We start from the raw sequence: 20595 nt of genomic DNA, 5'->3' as shown, positions 1-20595 counted from the left end.
GTATCTGGAGTGCCTACCAACCCCCAAACTGTGGCATAAGACAACCCAGTCAGCTTTTTGGTATTCAACAAGCAGTGGCAGAACATATTACATGGGGTGACAAGAGATCTTGGCTGAGTGTCATGGGAGGATGGTATGCAGAAATCCCCATATATAAATTGCTTTAATAAAACAAACAAACAAAAATTCTTTAAACCTATTTATTGTTTTATCATGCCCTAACACACCACCCGAGTGTCCTAAATGCACAATGGGAACAAGCCCGGTATTCAAACAAAACTAAACTGTGCATCTTTTAAAAAGTAAAAGTATTAAAAATGAAAATATAAAATAAAAGTACAATAATTGCCTACAAGATATAGTGGAGTAGACGTATAAAGAGCAAAAAATACTCAAGTAGGCTACTTATTATCAAAAACTTAATAATTACAGTCTTCTGCCTTCTTTATCTGCCTCCTTCTCTTCCAATATCTCCACTTTTAGCTTCCCTTCTCATTTTTTTACTTCAGCATTTCCTTACAGCTTCTCTGACCTGCAAGAGTCAAGATGTGATAAGCTCTGGCTATCCTTGTACATTACACTGTAGGGCAATGTAGCTAATAAGCATAACCAATATAAAATTAGAACAGATTTACATGCACACAACAGTTATCTTTAGACTACTTAATCCCATTGTATTTGTTATTTTCCCAGTTCGACAGTAAAGAATGTAACCTGGTTTAATTTGTGTGCAGCCTCATTGTTGTGATATTATATTATAGTATTCCTCATAGGCATATATGCTTATGTATAAATATATATACGTATATAAATAAATAAGACGTAGCCTATAAGCCTATATATGTCTATGGTACTGCTTAGCTAATCACAGCAAAATGATCAAACTCCTGGCTAGCACTGTGTAGTGTGTTGTAACGCCCCCAAAATGGCAACCCTCTAAAAAGTTAAAGTTACAGATTTAAACATGCCAGTTTTCAATATATTGTATCAAACTGTTCTTGTCTTAACTAAAATAAAAACTAATTAAAATGCAAAATCTTACAAATCATGTGCGAGCAACTTTGCTTTTGGCTAATAAATAGACGCGCCATTATTGCTGATGCTGGATTGCCTTTAGCATACATTACGTTCATTACAACTGTAACTTATAGTTAAATTGGTGTATTGAAATGTCACCAGTGGAAACTGACTTCACCTTCAGATGCTCGGGGGCAACTCAGTTGCTCCACTCTTTGCCGGGACACAGACCAGTGGTGGTCGGGACAAGTCGCCAGGGGGTTTGGACCAGTCGCCAGGTGGTCTGGACCAGCCTCTTGATGGTCGGGATCAGTCGCTTGGTGGTTAGTTCCTGCTGACCGTTGGTCTGGACCAGCCGCTTGGTGGTATGCTTTTTTTTTGCAACAGTGTATAATAAGAAGTGGATGCTATTCGAACCCCGGTGTATATAACAATGTGTGCTCTTTACACCCTGGTGTACCTGATAATGCTAAGGAAAAGGCTATATTCATTGTCCTTAGCCAACAATGCTATTTTCACCCATTTGTTTTGCCTTACCCTAACCAAGTAGTTTTGTTTCCTAAACCTAACCAAACTGTGAAGATAAGTTGACAAAATGTTTAATTAAATCCCAGGCTGGATTCAAACCATGGTCTTCTGGGTGAAAATCAGATGCTTAAAGTACTCAGTCACAGTTACAGCCACTTGCATTAGGAAGCTATTAGCCTTGAATTACTGTGGCGGTTATAATATGGATTTTGAGACAATGCAGCAGAAGACCACGGTACCATGGTGTTGTCAATACACAGTGGGCAGCAAGGTCCCTTAGCCAGAACAGAGAGCTCTGTTTTTCAGGGGCAACTATCAGGTACGGGTTCAAGGCGAGAAAACAGTGGCAAGCAGCCGCCTGACTTGTTGGATCATGTCATGGGTGTTGGACATTCACACGGCAGAGAAGGTGCTCAGGTGACATTTATAAAGGTTTAACCTTAGGAATGAGAATGCATTTTGATAGTTTGTTTATTGTGATTTTTATTTTAAAGCTATGGTCTACATTCTGAAAATCGGCTGAGCCTCTGAGACATATTTGAAAGAAAGCATCCAAACCCCTCCCCTCAGTGTTCTTTTTGCTATTCCTATTGTGTAGATCGGACTACAGGACCATAATTGCCGTATAGATGATAATAATTACCAATAGTCCAAATTGTAGACCATAGCTTTAAGGGATTTAAGGAAATGTAAATAATGATTTTATTTGCCTGTACGAAAAATAATTTCATAATATTGATTGTATTTTTATTGACTGCAGAACACTCAATTTGACATATTTAAAACAAAGCGCACTAAGGGCGATATACAGTAGGAGTGTCCTTCTGGTCTATAAAAAACTATGGACGGCGGAGAGGGACATAAAGCACAACGTGGTACCAGTAAGGCTAAATGTGATTTTGCTCAGGGCCAGCATGACTGTGGAAGACTGGAGCTCAGCGAGTCAATTGTCACTGCCCTGGCAAATTTGAAAGCATGCACTGCACTTTTGTTCCTAATGCAAGATCATATTTATGCCACGCCACAGGAGAAGGAATCACCGTCGCCAAAAAAGCAAGAAAGAGGATAAAAAAGGCAACCTGACCTTACCTGTAGGCCACCGTAACTTCTTCTACATGCTTGGAAAGGGAACGATGTAAATTCTAACTCACCACAACTTTACGCTAAATCTTACACACTGCTCCTGTAAATAAAAGTTTTAAGTCATTGTTTTACTGCTAAACTATAATTGAGCATATAGAGGATAGATAAGCAAACATTAAGTGTAAAATACCACATCTGTAGTATGGCTTCTGTCAACAGAAGGGTTACAGAGTGACCAACAAAACAGCTTTGCTCATTTGAAATTTTTTTAATCCTGACTTAATAAAAAATTAGAGTAACAAGTACACCTGAATAACCTTCATTCAGCCACAACAGCTATTGTTAATTATGTTGAAAATTAAAGCTACGACTTTTTTGGCAGCAGTTGTGTTGTACATCCTATTATTAATGGATTAAAAATAACTCCCCTAGACAAATACATTTATAATTTAAATTACATGCCATTTCACTTCAGTCTGCAGATCCTCTCTTATCACAGACTCTGACCTACTGTGCATGTTATTCAGTTTAAAATAATACCAAATTACCTTTTTGTGAAATAGGCTGTTAGGCTCCAACTAATATATAACAAGCAGAATTGCTAACACCAGCTCATTGTTCTTGTCTGTAAACAAACTCTCTGTCCTCCACACCAAGCACCGTAATGAGTAACATATTGACCCTCATGCAATTTAAAACTTGCAGAATTTTCTCTAAACTGATCACTGTGAAATTAACTGGAATAATGCTACAATGCTGCGGCTAATGCTACATTCTGTGACTGGCTTTCTGTCCAAACACTTCATTATTTTCCTCTCTCACTGCTTCGAATGTGTGTTTGTGCTACCGGGAGGGATTTCATGGGGAAGTAAGCCTGAGAACTCACAAATTAGGCCAAACACAAGCACAAAACTCACCATTGGGAATGCTGTTAAAAGTGCTGACAGTTTTGTTCTTTCTGAAATGAGACTAATCACAGCAGTTTCAGTGAGAGAAATCTACACAATGTTTAGCAATTAGGGTATTTCTTGGTTACTTTCAAAATGAAATTTGGGAATTTGAAGAATGCTGATAGAAGTTTTATGCTTCAGTGCAGCAGGGATTTCTATTTATTCAGTTTCACATAGCCACGAGCCTATTCAAGCATGGTTAATAGCCATATCTGTAAAATAGCCGTGAATCCATCAGTTTAAATTATTTTGTCGATGAGAAAAAAATCTTATCAGTACAGTTGCAACTGGCCCAAAGCGTCCAACCCAAACAGACAGTGAATTTGTTAATGCTAATATCAATATTCCTCACAATCTTTGTGGTGCTATGAGTGTGAATTGATGGCTGTCTGATTGGTTTTCATTCTTAACAAGGGCTGTGGACAGCCAATTTAATTTCTTCTCCTCCCTTCCTCCTGGGAAACTATTTTTTATTTTATTTTTGTGCTTTCCTCTCCAAAAAATGTCAACATAACTTTGTCAGCACTAAGCACATTCTCTGCTGTGACAGATATCACCTGACCCCAATTTATGAAAGGCACAGAAGAGACACATTCCTGTAGCACAATATGAATATATTATCATCCTGAAATGTCTTTTATTCAGCATTTGAGAATTATATTGAAGGACGTGCAGCCTTCACTTCACTTAAAATAGACAAAAGTACTCCACTTGGACGCAAAAAAGGGAGCTCATGAATACTGTTAACATGCAGTTGTCCCTCAGTGTGGTCACAGAAACTGTAATGGGACTGTCAAGCTTGGATCAAAAGAAAGTATCATTCAACAAGGTGCATCAAAATGCCCATCCAAAAATAAATACATTTTAAAAAAGCCTTTATTTCCAGATGGCTGAACTGCAAGCTCCCATCTCCCTGTTGACACTGCTGACATATCTGTATGGAGTTCCTGTCTCCTTCCTCTGTTCAACACAACAGCCAGCTCTGAGTTCAAATGCTGCCTATCGTCTTGATAGCCCAATGTCATTATGACAGCGATATTAGTGAGGTGAGGAAGGATCTCTGCCTTTCTCAGCTATGAAAGAAAAAGAGCAATTATAAAGCAACCCTCTTTGTCCCTCTAATGGTGTTTTCTGCCATTCAGAGAGTGCCTGCGTAATGTTTATTGAACTCTATTCTCAACAACAGCCATAAAAGCAGACAACATTGGTTGTGAACTGAAGTCTCAACTTGCCGAATCTATATGTTACATAAACACAAATGAAGACGTACACACACAAACAGAACATCTGCAAAGGTTTGTCCGCATGTACATGTGCACATGACACGCACACACTCAAAATGCATTCAAAAGACATCTGCCATCATGTGACCACAAGGCATTCAGTTGCTACCCTCCAATGAATATAAAGTATAAACACTCCAACAAATTCTCCACCCCTGGCCTCTATTTCATGCCATTATCTTGGCATAATAAACACATTAGCTTCTCCCTACCCAATTCCGGCTCCTAAGATGAATCTTTCCCCACTATATAAAATAATTTGCCAACATTATATGTGCTAATGAATAATTCATGAGGGTTCATGGAGAGTTTCAGCCCCATATGAGTCCTGGAGGAGGCAGAGCTGACAGACAAGCAGGTTCTACAGTTGGACCGGCTCGCAGGGAAGAAAGTGGAGGATTACTCAAAAATTCTTCCTTTGAAAGTGATATACAGTCCTCTATATTAACTCTGAAGGGTACTTATTCACACAGGCATGAGGGCAGTTCAAATGAAGATACAGGGTCATTTGATCTCTATTGAATTGTCATAATTGGTTCAAGCAAAATCCTTTCTAAGTTGCTCTGTCTGGACTTGTGTATCCTGTAGCCTGTACATATACTGCAGACTTTTTTTTTTTTTGGTATGCCATTCAAATGTCATTTAAAAAATCATAGTACAGTATGTCATAACACGTCTAGGTATTTTAAGTAATTTACATAGTTGAGCTTTTGATCCATTTCTATCCAACAAAACAACCTGTGGTCATACAAATAACACATATAGCTATCAGCATGAGCCGGTTCAACGTTAGTTTAAGCATTATGCCTGTTTTCTGTTACTTTAGTTATGGTATGTGCCAAAAAATGGCAATCAATAGATAGAGAATAGACAATAGAGAAACAAAAGATAACAAACCTTGCTGTGCTATGCACATGCACTTTTTTTTTTACAATACCCTGTTTAAATACTTAATAAAGTTTTCTTCATTCATGTCATGCTCTTGTGTGCAGGTCTTTCTCTGCCCAAGAAAGCAAGACCAACTATAGGCACCTAGACTCAACATCCATTTTGGCACAGCAGTTGCACTTCATCCTTTCTTCACTAAAGAACCAATAAAGAAGTTTACCCACATTTAAATAGTCTAAACATTTTTATTGTCCTGCAGACAGTTCAATGTCATTCGTTTTGTCTGGACCACAACAGCTCTACTAGGTTTCGACCTAGAGTCTTGTTTGCACCATTTTACAGTAAAACTCAGAAGTGCTGAATACTGTAAATAAAAATAAACATACTCACAACCAAGGAAAACTACAACTACATAAAAAGAGTGGAAATACTGAAGAATTGTGCAAAAGAGTTTCACACGGATGAATCAGAGATTAATAATCATGAAAGTCATTTCTAGCAGTTGTGAATAGATGTCATCCTCTTGCTTAACACACATAATCCAATAGTGTTGTGTCTTTTATGAGATCTGTGTTAAGTGTTTTGAAAAAGGGTGTGAAAAATTTGAAACCATTGAAAAAGTGTGAACACATTTGTGAAAAGAAGACCTCTGCTGTGCTCAGAAATTGATGATGAAGATCAAATGGATCACAGTTTCATTAAGTGTGTCTTAGCAATCGAGACAAACAGGAATGTTTCATCCACTCACGCTGGGAAAGCACATTGTTGTCCCCTGATGAGTGACAACTCTGTTCGGCTCATTTTCTCAGGTAAGTTAAGCAGTGGTTCCCAAACTTTTTCAGTTTGTGACCCAAAAGAGAAATTTGGTGTACGAAAACTAACGTTCAAATTGAGCACTCATGCCTATCCAGTCATAGTATGCCTTGGTCCTGTGTATCAGGTTCCTGCTGATGGGGGTGCTGCCTGCTGCCCTGTTCCTGCGCGCACGTCTCGGCTGATGGTGGTGATGCCTGTTGCTGTGGTCCTGTGGTCCTGTATGAAGGTCTCTGCCGATGGTTTTAGTGCCTGCTGCTGTGGACCTGATTGTTGGTCTCTGCTGATCGTGGTGGTGCTTGCTGCTGTGGTCCTGTGTGCTGGTCCCTGCTGATGGTGGTGATGCCTGCTGCCCTGGTCCTGTGGGCAGGTCTCTGCTGATCGTGGTGGTGCCTGCTGACGCTTCCTGCTACTTCAATAACTATTAACTGCCATAACATGTGGGTCATGTTCACATTACTATAGATATTGTTATAGTTACTGTTACTCGCTGGCTGCTTGCATCTCTGGAAGTGTGTCCGTCTCTCTGTCTTTTGTCTGTCTTTGTGTTTCTCTCTTTCTCTCTCCTTTTCTTCCTCCCCAACCGGTCAAGACAGATGGCCGTCCTCCACAGAGCTGGGTCTGTCCGACGTTCCTGCCTGTTATAGGGAAGGTTTTCGTTGCCACCGTACTCTATGGGGGAATTGTTGGGTCTTTACCTACTCTGTAAAGTGTCCTGAGATAACTTTGGTTATGATTTGACACTATAAATAAAATTGAATTGAATTGAATTGAATAGAAACGACAAATGCAAAAGAAGACAGTCCCTATCAAAGTTGCTTCAAAGTACACTTCCCTATTGATCAGTGGAATAGTGGGACACCATTGGAAGGACTGTCACGTATAGTATGATTTAGTATGACATAAAAAAGTGCACCAGATAAACAAACCGAGGACCCATTGCGAAAAACAACCAGTGCTTCTCTAAAACGCCACAACTTTCAACAAACAAAACTTGAAAAATGAATGATTTGAACACAGCCTTTCTTTTTGCCTCAAAAAGCCTACTTTTGCTCAAGTTAGTGATTTCCAACTTTTCTGAGTATGCTGCTCAGTAACCACCAGAAATTAAAAGTAAAAAATTAAACATCCTGGCATTTATATTTTTTTAAATAAAAAGTTTTTCTTATAATAAACTTGATTCAAGCAGGGATTAAGGGTGTTATTCCGACAGCAATATTCTTTTTGGTTGAAGATGGATTTTTTTCTTTAAGTTGCAGGAGATTGTTGTTGTTGTTGTTTTAGTTTTGCAGTGTTACAGAATGTAGTTGCTTGCTGAAAATCGCATTAACATTTTATTAATTAAAGTTAATGTTAAAGTAGCTCAGGAATAAACTTGATTGAAGTTTATGATAACCAGATGTCAAAACAACAGGGTCAGAACACTTCACTGTGCGAGAAGTGCAGACTCTGGGAGTATTTTACATGAATCCCAATTTATTAACCAATCCTCTTAACTGAGCACTTTCGATAAGGGCTGCTACACTGCTCACTCTTATTGAGTACTGATTGAATATATGTGCCAGCTTTAATCAGGTGGTGCAGTAACACTTCTGTGTTTTGAAAGCCTAAGGCACGCTCCCTTGTAAACAGTGGCAATAAGCTCAGAGGGTGTAAACTTCCAATGGAGCTCATGCATAATAAGGATACACATTCATAGATGTTCTCACTAAGTCTGATATTTATAAGAATGTGAACAACACCCACCCACTCTGTTGTCATTTTCAAAATAATGGAGTTGAGCTGTGTTGAGCAAAAAAAGGTCCTTTTCTTGTTAGTCTGATTAAAACTGCACCATGTTCACATAGCTTTAGGGAGATATTTACTGTAAGAAATATGTTTATCCAGGACAGAACACTTCTACGGTATCTCTACAGTGACAATATTAAGAAAATGTTATGCTGATGTAAAGGTACAATAATCAATAAGCCTATACTGATATTAAGACAAAAAGAATGTAAAATAAACTCAGAATTTTACATGAATTCATTATTAAAACTCCTCTAATTTAAGAAAGAAATGTATATTAAAGTGGTATACCTTGTAAAAAATAAATAAAAATAAAACTACATGTAGGGTTACAGAGGCTACAGGCACTCCCCAAGGAACTGTGAGTAGTCATCTTTGTGCATATGTCCATGTGTTTTAAGTTCTGTAAATCTGTTAGATCCTCAGAAGACAACAATAAGCAACTCAAAGAAATGCTGTAGTGATCTCTTCACCATCACTGTCAATCCATTTCCATAGAAAACATTTTCTTTTGCTGTTATAAAAGTGTCATAAAGTAATTGAAAGTGTAGCATGGGTAGATGTACTAAAATCAATTATGTTCAGTCTCACTGTTTTGGCCAGTAGGCTACTCACTCACGGCTATGGAGTGTACAAGCATGCCAGTGTGGATGCTGACTGCAGTCCACTAACGACCACCGGTGTTGCTAATAAAGGTTTTCTGAAAGTTACACAGAGAACCTTTAAATGTGAACAAATTGCATATTCATAGTGACTTGATCATTTGTTAATGGTCCTCAACAAAAATTCATGACAAATCTTACATTAACTCATGCATTACTTAAATATTTGAATTGTAGACATTTGACATTTTTCTTGTAGAATTGCTGATAAAATTAGAATGACTTGCATCGCAAAATTACTAGTATAAATTTCCCACATTGTGTAACTATTGCAACACCTCAAAAAGAACAATTCAGACTGTATGCTGTATTAATGACAGACTTTAGACAGAAACTGTATTTAAGGCCATGTCCACATTGAGTCTCTTGGTTGCCCCACTAGCAGCATAACTCTAGGGATGTCAGAATAATATATTGCCAGGACAAGCTTGGTTCTCAGACAATGTAAGCTACTGACTTTGTTGATCCACTGACTTTTCCTCTAGAGTCATCGTACGGTTGACATTTGTGGTTTTGAGTATCATATGTATTGTGATGAAATTTGGTGCAAGTATTACAGCTTTTCTCAATTATATATAAACAAAAACCTTCAAACACATCTCTGAAAACTTGAAGGTCATGTAATAGCAAACCTCCGATTTGCTTAAAGCACAATTCCACTGTTTTCACATAAATAGAAATTTTAAATCACATTTTTTCAGAACCCAATGAACAAATCATATCATTCAGCAAACTTTGTTCACCTGGAGAACTCTGGTGTCACTCTAGTCTCCACTGTTCACACTCAAGTAACAAAACACTCCAATCATGTGTCAGAGCATAAAAGAGGCCTCAGGTGAATTCTGCTGTGGCCAGGAAAAATTGAGTAGCATGGAGAAGCTACAGAAAACTTTTTTTCTGTCAGTTCATTCAGTTGAACATTTTACTGTATTACACTTAAAAATAAATACATATTTGAGCTGGTACCTTTTTGTATTTGTGCGCAGATTTCATCATTACATGTAAACAACTTCTTAATGGAGTGTTTCATTTAATTTCACAGTGCAGTACGGACTTTTGCCAAAAATAAGTAACATATGCGTATTCTCAGAACTCTTTCATTGCTACAGTATCAACCAGAAGTTTACAGTCTTGGTTGTGAGTTTGGCCCAATTTGAGCTCATTTGATAGACATGTGGATTATATCCTATCCTATATCTGATACAATGATCTGGTCCATACAATACAGTATTCACAGTATTATATTACAGTATGGCAACACTCGTTATACTATATGTTCCATAAAATTGCAACTCATTTTGGGACAAATTAAACTATGATCTTCGAAAAAGGAAACAATTTCTGCACATTTTTCTACATTTGAATAATGAGGCCAAATCATATAGGCCTATAAAAAGTATTATTATTCCATTATTATGGTAGTGTTTTAAATTGATCATACCAGTATTTATTTGATGCGCTGTAAGATATATATATATATATATATATATAAAACATTAAGTGAATAGAATGAAAATGCCTAATAAGAATAAGAAATACAAAAGGAAGCAATAATAAAATAAACTTTTTCTACTGCAGAGATACAAACTTTACTTAATTAAGTTTTGTTAGGAAGACTTTTTCTCAAATGAATAACACTCAAATAAATAAATGAAATAAAAACCTTTATAAAATAAACATTTTTTCTGCCTTGAATATAGGATCTGCTTACATGTTAAACAAATGAAATGATTCGCTGTCATGCTTCAATGCCACGTCTGTGGTCAGGTCCACAGAAAACCATCACCAATGTCTTCAGGTGATGGTGCATATTCTTCACAACGCAGCAGGTTACTTTACACACTTTTTCAGGTGTTTACAAGAGTGTGCCACAGTTTCTAGTTATCACCTAAATTAAAAGTTGGATTTATGATGAAAGGTCATAATGCAGACTTACTCTATCACATAATAACACATAAGCCACCCATCTCCAGGTGAACCTTGATCCAAGCGCATACCGACCAAACTGCTGTGCAGCACCAAAGAGTTGTGTCCTCCCCCGGCCAATGGGACAGGTGTGTGTGAGAAATGTGATGCATGAATAAATAAATAATTATATTCAATTTTTCTTCGGTATTTTCATAAAAGAAATTGCTTTTCATAATCATTAACCCGACAAAACGCAATTTGGATATTATGCGTGATGGCTTAAGGTCGGTTCAGCGCACTCTTACATTTTGATCTTACCAAACCTGAAGTGAGTAAGTATTGATGAATGTAAATGTATTTTCTAAAAAGTCTGTTTTATTGCACAAAAAATGCACGCACAAGATAGACATCATGTTTACAATACAAACTAACAGATGGAATTTATAATAGTAATAATACCAGAAAATGAAGACTCTCTGGCAGCTTTTTAATCTCTTTGTTTCCAAATGTTACAACAACAAAATGGTGCAACTGCAGTGACATTATGGATGGTTACATCTTTGAAAGATTCATCAATGTCAAAAGTTTGTTCATATATTATCAGTGAATGAAACCCAACATTTCAGAAAACAGCAGACAGAGACAGACAAAAAACAAGAACAAAACAGGCTGAAGATTTGGGTTTAAATTGCTCTCTTGACTCTCTGCAAGTCTTCAAAGGGCAACCCTCACTCGCTACAGATTCATTGATTTGCTGTTTCTGCCTCAGTAGCAATAACCTTCAGGTCAAACTCTTCTCTCCTTCTTTTATGCCAGCATGTAGGCTAACTATGCTTCCCTTATCCTTACCACCACAGGCTTTGATGCACTTTTATTTAAATTATCTAAGTTGCATTAATGGAAAATTGTAAACAAAGACAACCTGGTTGCTAAACCAAAGAGACCACAGTCAACCCTGACATTACAACTGGAAAACACATTGGAACCACTCATGAATCTCAATGAGACAGAAATTGAGATGGCTACTGTTAAGTTTAGACATGGAAATATGACAAGAAATGGAAACAGGCAATAAACTAAAGAGTAGGAGATGGTGCTATCAAAAACATACAGCTCCCCACATGGTTGGTCTGTGAAATAAATTAGAATAAATAATAAACCTCAAATTAATCAAATTATTCTATGCGGGGGGCAATTGTGTAAAACAGAGCGCAGTCAGAAGTGCTAAAGCAGGATCTGGTTCAACAGTAAACGGATCAACAGGCTCAGCAGACTCTTAGGACTCCACACGAGGCTCAGCAAAACCTGCAGTCTGAAAGGGATAAGCTACATTTATAATTTCAATCTGTTCATCTTTTCAGGGCAGATGACCTCCACCCAAACAGATATAGAGTTAAAGTCATCATGGACCTATATGGTTCAGTCTCTGCAGTGCAGAGACAAAACTACCTGACTGTTAGCATGTTAACAACCGCTTATCACTATCCAGACTCAAAAAGTTGGACTGGTAAATCCCTAGAAGGTAGGAAGAATTAGAAGGCTCCATTGATATCAATTTACATTTACTTTGTAACAAAATGCAATGAATGTAACTGTATACATAGATATAAATTTACTGAATAGTTCATTATTAAAGGGATAGATCGGCTATATTGAAGTGGGGTTGTATGAGGTACTTATCGATAGTCAGTGTGTTATCCACCGTAGAAGGCAATTTGCACGCCGCCAGTTTGGAGAAGCAGGCAAGAGTCCCAAAACACCTCATACAACCCCACTTCAAAAAAGACAAAATATCTCTTTAAAATAATAAAGAATGATAAGAAAGAATTAAATTGAATTGAAAAGATCGACCTCATCGTAATTAATACCCAATCCAGTTTTTTGAGTCAGTACAGCCTGACATTGATATCTGTTGAAGAGTCAGCTAACACTGACATTATATAAACTGCTGTCCATCATTTGTGATGAGTTTGACTGTGCAGTAGTTGTTAGTAATTTTCACGTTGTCACATTGACAAGCCCCATGACAGCAGCACTAAAGAACTGCGGAGCACTCAGGGTCCATATGACCTGATTCAGCACGTGACTAAGCCAACACACAATACACTTTGGACTTAATCATCTCTAAGAGTCTGAACATTTGTAATGTTGTGGTGACTAATGTTGCTCTTTCTGATATTTCCTATTGACTTCAAGATGACTAACTCTGAATGTCCAATCAGAAAACAGAAAACACCAGTGAATTATTAATTCAGGCTATCTCTTCAGCAACGGCCACAGTTTAGATCTCAGTTAGTGACCTTATAGATGACTTGTTGTTTTTGATGATATTGCCCTCACTAAGCTAAAGGTAGTCTCAGGTGAGATAAAAGCCACACTGGTCAATATTAATAAGAGAGTGGAAACGCTGAATCTCCAGGTGCATTATTACATCTACAAGAAATACTTTACATCATCATTTTGAATTGAGAAATGCATAATTTGTAAAACAAAAACAATATGTATTTGACTTATTTGCCACGGTTGCTAGTGTGTTTATTATTATTTATTAGGGCTTGGACTTTAACACGTTAATTACGATTAATTAATTACAGAAAAAATAACGTGACAAAAAAAATAACGACCAACAGGACGCAAGAAGAAAGAATTCCCCTCCCATCGGAGCTCTTCAGCTCATTTTTGTTTCTGTGTTTTTGAAAACATGGGAGAAAAAGCACTCTATGTTAAACTGTTTTATTTATGCCAAGAATATTATTCTTAATATTTTTGCATTGTTAGGTTTTCACTGTTCTTGAATACACTGTACTAAGCACTGTTTTATTTTTTTTATAATATATTAAGTCATATATCAAAATCCATTTAAATTGAAAAATGTTGGTACCTGTGTCAAATATTGATATGTGATTAATCGCGATTAATTAATTACAAAGCCTCTAATTAATTATATTCATTTTCACGGTTCTTCACCGAAATGCCAACAGGGAATGCTCACAAGGGACTTCTAGTTCCTAGTTTAGTTACTGAGATTAACATTTTTTCCTAACATGAATGAAACCAATCACTGTGTCATCTTCCATTCCATTTAAGATGAGCCTGCAGCGGGTACATTGCTATTTAAACATCTGGGAAATTGGAGAAGTGAGCGGTGTCTGCTGGGGAAACGGATCTGCTCGTTCGTGAAACGGATCCTCCACTGTCTTCCAATCCTCTGTATTGTCAACAAAAAAACAACAACATTGATGACAGGCTTAGTGGTCATCCACAGGCACAGTTAAGCTTAAAATTTAACTGTGCCTTACACATGTATAAAAATATGAATGTGTCTATAATTCTAATTTTAGCTTAGTATTGTATGCACCATAAAAAGCTATTTGTATAGGCTTTAATTCTCGACATTCATTATTTTAGGCCTGGTTTAATATGCAACTCAATTTTATACAACATGTAGTGAGGGGTCCCTGTTCCATCTCTCTTTGAACTAGGGGATCCTTGGCTTAATGAACATTGAAGACCCCGGGGTTTAATGTTTAAGTTTGGTTAGCAAGTTAGCAGCTTGTATGAGAAATAGTTACCACGACAATTGGTAGTTTGTCAGGGCATCTTTACCTCAAGTAAGGCTGAGAATAGATGTAATGTTAATTTTTCATATTTAGTTTCTATTGTATTTGTCTATGTGTCACGCAATAAGAATTTCCTCTTTTCGAGATGGAAGCAGAACATGTTATGTATGATTGTCAACATAGAGAATTATTCTCACACTTAGCAGAAAAACCTTGAGAAATGTGAAGCACCAGATTGACCCTCCATTATGTCAATCAAGCAGGCGTATCTGATATTAAGTACTGCTATCGGCGTTAATCATTACTATCTCTCTGTGCCCGGAGTAGATAATTGCCTGCTGTTTGTATTTAGCAAAAATCCAGCAAGTTGAAAAATCCCTGTTATCAAAGAGGACGGTCAAAACTTTGCACTTCTCACTTTCATTCTAATGATGTGACAAAACTATCAAAACAGAGCTGCAATTTTATCTTAAGATATTTTCATTTGGCCATGATGTCAGTGATTAAGGAAGGTAGCATTAGATAAGCAGTAATGGGCTGTCAGTGTATTATCTAGTGTCAGGGAAAGGTGATGTAGGAGTCGGAAGGAGCCGCAGTAGACAGGAGAGAAGAGAGACGACAGTATCAAATGGAAGAAAATTGCTGCTGACAGTTCCATCTTTTCCTGAGGCCAATATTGTTATTTTGTAGATAGATTTACAGGCACAAACCTGACAAAACAGAGAACAGAAATCATTTTCAATAACCAAGCTAAAGCTCAACAGAATCCTACAACACTAGTTGTTCGGGCTAATTTACTAAGAAGGAGATAGGAATAGACCGAGCAGAAAGTATATTCTCCTAATGATGACAACATGGAGCTAAATGCAGACTTTTCTCTGATTCATCTCCATTTCTTATTTCCCAGAGCACTTCTCTCTGGCTTCTGCTGATTAACTGGAGAAGACTCTCAATGTTCCACACGCAGTGCGAATGAACTGCTAACATTTTAAAGATGGTTTCCAGATGTGTCAGTACACAAGTCTTCCTGGTTTCCTATTTGGGAAGGGACTGCAAATAATTTATTTGAGTTACCTATAAGATAATTCACAAATGGACGAGTAATTATTTTCTCTTTGAAGCTATACTGTGTTCTAGATCGTTATGCAACATAGTTATACTGTATGACAAGCTTCAAAATACAAAAAGTTTTACTTTTAATGCACAAACATTTTTATTGAAATGTGCATATATATATATATATATATATATATATATATATATATATATATATATATATATATATATATATATTGGTACATAAAACTGAAAGGACAGGTGGGAAAATGGAACTTCATTGGAAATGACTAACGGCAAAAGTGAAGGTGTGAATATGAACAAACTACAGTATATTATCTTATACTTTTTAAAAAATGACTTACTGCAAAGATATTCAACGCTCTTATTCTCCTCCAGGTTGCAGCTATTTTGCATTTCTACTAAACATCCTGACAGCAGTTTGCCCTTCGGAAGAAAACAAAGCTGTTGAAAGCTCCGACCGTATGTTACGTCATTTCAACAAATGAGACTTGTTTATGTTTGTTGACATTTGTAATCTTCGGGGCAAAACAGACTTCCTCTGAGTTATGAATTAACAGAACAAGGATTTGTGCTTCCATCTATGGCAGGATCAGCTCAACCACTATTTGAACAGGATGTTTTCCAGTTTCCATCCTGGATGTGTGGTAATAAGGAAAAAATGAAGCACAAAATAGGTGTTAAAATGTAAAACAACGAAATGTAAACACAGAGACCAATATATCCGCCATGTGCTCCATGTGGAAGAAGAATGCAGTAGCTACAGATTAAGATAACCTAGATATTCCTTTCCACAGCCACATCCTTCAACTTATCCTGGAGGACCCCTAGGAGTTTCCAAGCCAGATAGAATATATAATACCTCCAGACCCCAGGGTCTTCTCCAACCCAGTTGCCAGAATAAAATGTTGGTGATGTACGATTCTGCCAGCCACAAAATAGTGGCATTGTACATTTATGAATATTAACGTTTCTGATCCACTGCAAGCTGTTTGTTTTCCATACTCATTACATACAGACACTTGTGAAGCTCCAAGGTTGCATTTTTAAACACAGGATTAACGTTTCAAATGGGATGGAACAGGAAATGGACACAATGGCGGTCTCCCGGGTTTAAGTCCGCTGTGTCTTTGACCCAACGATCCTACCAGAATCTAAATTTATAAAGCCTCATACCTTGCATATCGACGGAAAGCAATGCCAGAAGTGTTCTGTTGCTTTTGCTGTAGACCAGGCTGCTTCTTCCAGTCGGACATGCTCAGAAAAACGCCAGAGCAAGGTGTGTCCCATACTGATCAGATGCCCGAACAACCTTAACGGCCTTCTCTAAACAAGGCTTTAGTGAAGCTCCTCACCTTATTTCTAAAGGTGATCAAAGACACATTATTGCTCCACGCCCTGCTTCCTGAAAAAGATACTTGAATTCTCTTACTTTTACCCTTCACTTTCCAGACACGCAAAAAAAAGTAGGTGGGATGTCTTTTTCCAGCACTGAGTACTGATTCCCATCCTAATTCACACTCACTTGGGGGCAAACCGCCCAAGTGCAAGCTAGAGGTCACAGTCTAATGGCAACAGAACTACATTCTCTCCAAAATTACAACATAATCGGTGACAACGCACAATAAAGGTACAAGGAGTAGTTAGCTTGTAGCAATGATCCCTGTACCTCATATTCTCATAGCACCCCCCCAAGACAAGCCAAAGGACACAGTCATTAAACATATGTACTGGACATTTTACTCAAACTTTGACACATTTGCTGTTTAGAACTGCTGATCTACACAAGCTGTTATTCTGAAACAACAGGCGGTGCAGCTCTGCAATTAAATGGATTTGTACTCTGCAGAAAGGAATTGGAACATAGATCGTGGCTGTGCATTGGGGAGTCTGTATTGTTCTTGTGGTACTGGAGATTGTGTTTGTGTTTCCCCTAGAGGCCTCACACAGTGTGGGCCCTTAGGAGCTGACAAAGTGAGCCTGTGGAAGACAGGGGAGGACGAGAGACAGGCCAAAAGCTAGTGACTCAGATTAAATCTGTAAACGACCCATGGAAAACCTTTCTGAAACCCAACATGCATAAATTAAATTTCATAACAGTTTGCTTGTTTTTATCATTTCAAATTATCTGAATTGTTCTCTGTAATATACTGTATGTTGGGCAGTTGTTGTACATCACTTGTTATTGATGGTCTACAGAGCCTAGAATATTAATCAAATTATTGTAGTTAGTGTAGTTATGTGGTCAGTATTATATCATAATGATAATGACCCAGCATTAAAAGAAAACGCTTAGGGCCATAAACACATAGAATATGTGTGTTGTATCTCCTTAAATCCTGTTCAAAGACAATAATACTCACCACTACAGAAGCAGATCAAGCCTTCTGGCTCCAAACATGACAGCAAAGCAGCAGGTTGTGAAGCCGAGGCGATAAAGAGACTAGTACAGGTCCAAATAAGGTAACATCTACAATCCCCTCAGTTGTTAAAATAAGGTCTAATCATCCTTATGTGTGTTTTTTGTACATGAGGCCAAGTAGTGCTAAGACAGGTTAATTCCTCCTCTGTTTGATCTAAGTCAGCATGATACAGGGAAGTATTCCGTATGGCTTAGCAACAAAAATGAGTTTGGGCTGTTGAATCAAAATGAAGGAATGCTATAGGACTAGCTGATAATAATATCTGGTGCTTCTATAATGCATTAGATTTTCATTTAATACTCATTTTCTAGTCCTACTCAATCATCTGTCTGCATAGTGGGCTTATCTTTATCATCGGATTTGTTTTTGGGTCTATGCAAAGATGTTTCACATAAAACCAATCTTTCATGTATCACTCCCCACCATCAGCATGAAAGGCTGACTGTTAAAAGTTTGTTCTTTCCTCATTAACAGAACAACTTGAGTTATTGTCAGATTGCAGGACTTGCAGGACTCCAATGGCCATCTGTGTGTTCATTGTTTACACTCATAGATTTGTGTAAATATGCTGGTGCATTTCTGGCTGAGCCTTTAATCAAAACAATAGCTTGACACGAAACAGTGCATTTCATCATATTTTGGCAAAATTATTAAGTGTTTGGGACATACTGAGCATACAGATGGTGGTCAACAGAGAAGAGGATTATGATGGATTTGAGAAGCTTAAAATAGATATTTTCAATGTTGTTTTTCATCGTAAAACTATTGGATTTCAAATTCAAATGAGTTTATTATCCATTCGATTTGCACTAAATAGGTGATGGGTAATGGGTTAAATATATATATATATATTACCCAACGGAAAGCCAGTGGATTGCTTACTCTGGGTAGGAAATTAGTTCTTACATTAAGTGAAGGAGTTCCAGTACTTCAGAATGCAATAAAACCTTTGTAAGTATAATAGTATCAAGTTAACACATTATTAATAAACCTCTTCAACAGGCATAAGTTAAACATGTAGAAAAACGATATTTCAATCTGTTCCCTTCCGCTGCTGTTGTATGTAGTCTGTTTTTCTTAGTAAGCGTATTCTTGTGAACCCAGCTGGGTGCACATGTCTAATTAATATTCACATAGGCTTAATTATTCCATTGGACGTGATTATGAATATTAATTAGCTATCTGTAACACTGGTAGAGAGAGCAGCCCAATGAGGTTGGAACACAGAGTTCCCTCACTCAGCACCTATGCACTGTTCCTGTCTGTCTGTTATGTTTTGCAGACATTTATAGTCAACTAAGAAGTTAAAACCTTTTGTTTATAATGCATTTGACTCAACTTTAAATTCCCTTTGTATCGTGCACCAAGTCCTTCATTCAGCGAGGCTTTCTCACCCTCAAAACAGCCTAATTAAGCCTTAACGTTTATCTCAATGTACAAGATACTATCTCTTTTCACCTTGCCTTTCAGGGTTTCCATATCAAAGCGTTTGTACATCTTAGAAAAACTACTTATGCACAAAAATGTATATGATACCTTATGAAATATAGTATTCCATTTAACGCCATGAAATGGCAAGCAGTAGGTGACCGTGACAGTTAAGTTTAGTCGATTAGGTCAGAGTCAGAGTTAAATTTAGGCTCCAAAACGACTTTGTTAGGATTAGAAGAAAGGTTGTGCTTTTGGCTTACTACTTCCAGAACATGAACACTTGTCCCCCAGGTGAAAGTCCTGTATTTCAGGATCCATCCACCACCCCGACCATCCTCCCTACGTAGATTTTAGCATTTAAACTAAGTCACCTGATTTGCTTCTTTGCTCGTAATTTCTACAGTAATTTTTCAGTATTTGAGTTACATAAGAATTACAGTGCATTACTTTTCGTGGGTATAGTATATGTACAAACCCTGAATAAGGACAGTGTGGATGATAACATGTATGCATTGATCACGGAGTTACCTGGACCCCTGCTCTTTTTTTATTTCACGTGGAGGTGGAATCTCTTAATGGAAACATGCTTTGTGTGCAGCAGAAGAGAATACCACAACATTATTGTCTACTCAGAAGAACTGTTTCCATCAGCCTTTATTGACAATGTGTCTATTGATGTGCTAATTTGTGATTGTAACCCTAGCTACTGCAGAATGCATTAAGAAGAAGAAACACTAAAGGCAGAAGATTCTCTCTCTCTCTCTCTCTCTCACACACACACACACACACACACACACACACACACACACACACACACACACACACACACACACACACACACACACACACACACACACACACACACACACACACACACACACACACACACACACAGATTACTGGAGAATTGTGAGTTTGGGCTTCTTGAGCAGTGCATGCAAAGAGGACCAGCTTGATTGCTACAAATCTCTGAGCCACTGTGACAAAACCTTCACTAGTTTAATGTTAATGTTGAGTACTTCCTAGTATTTCCTCACATACAATTCACTCCATGTGTGGAATAGCAGGTCTTACAAGTATCTGTCAACATAATGGACGTACAAACACTCCGTAAAACCCATTAAAAATTACATGAAAAGGGAGCTGAAACAACCGAGCAAGCAGAAGCAAAGAGTCGGTCTGAT

The sequence above is a fragment of the Echiichthys vipera genome (genome assembly GCF_963691815.1).
Source record: "Echiichthys vipera genome assembly, chromosome: 5".
Classification (NCBI taxonomy): domain Eukaryota; kingdom Metazoa; phylum Chordata; class Actinopteri; order Perciformes; family Trachinidae; genus Echiichthys; species Echiichthys vipera.
Note: the sequence above shows the minus strand (reverse complement) of the source record.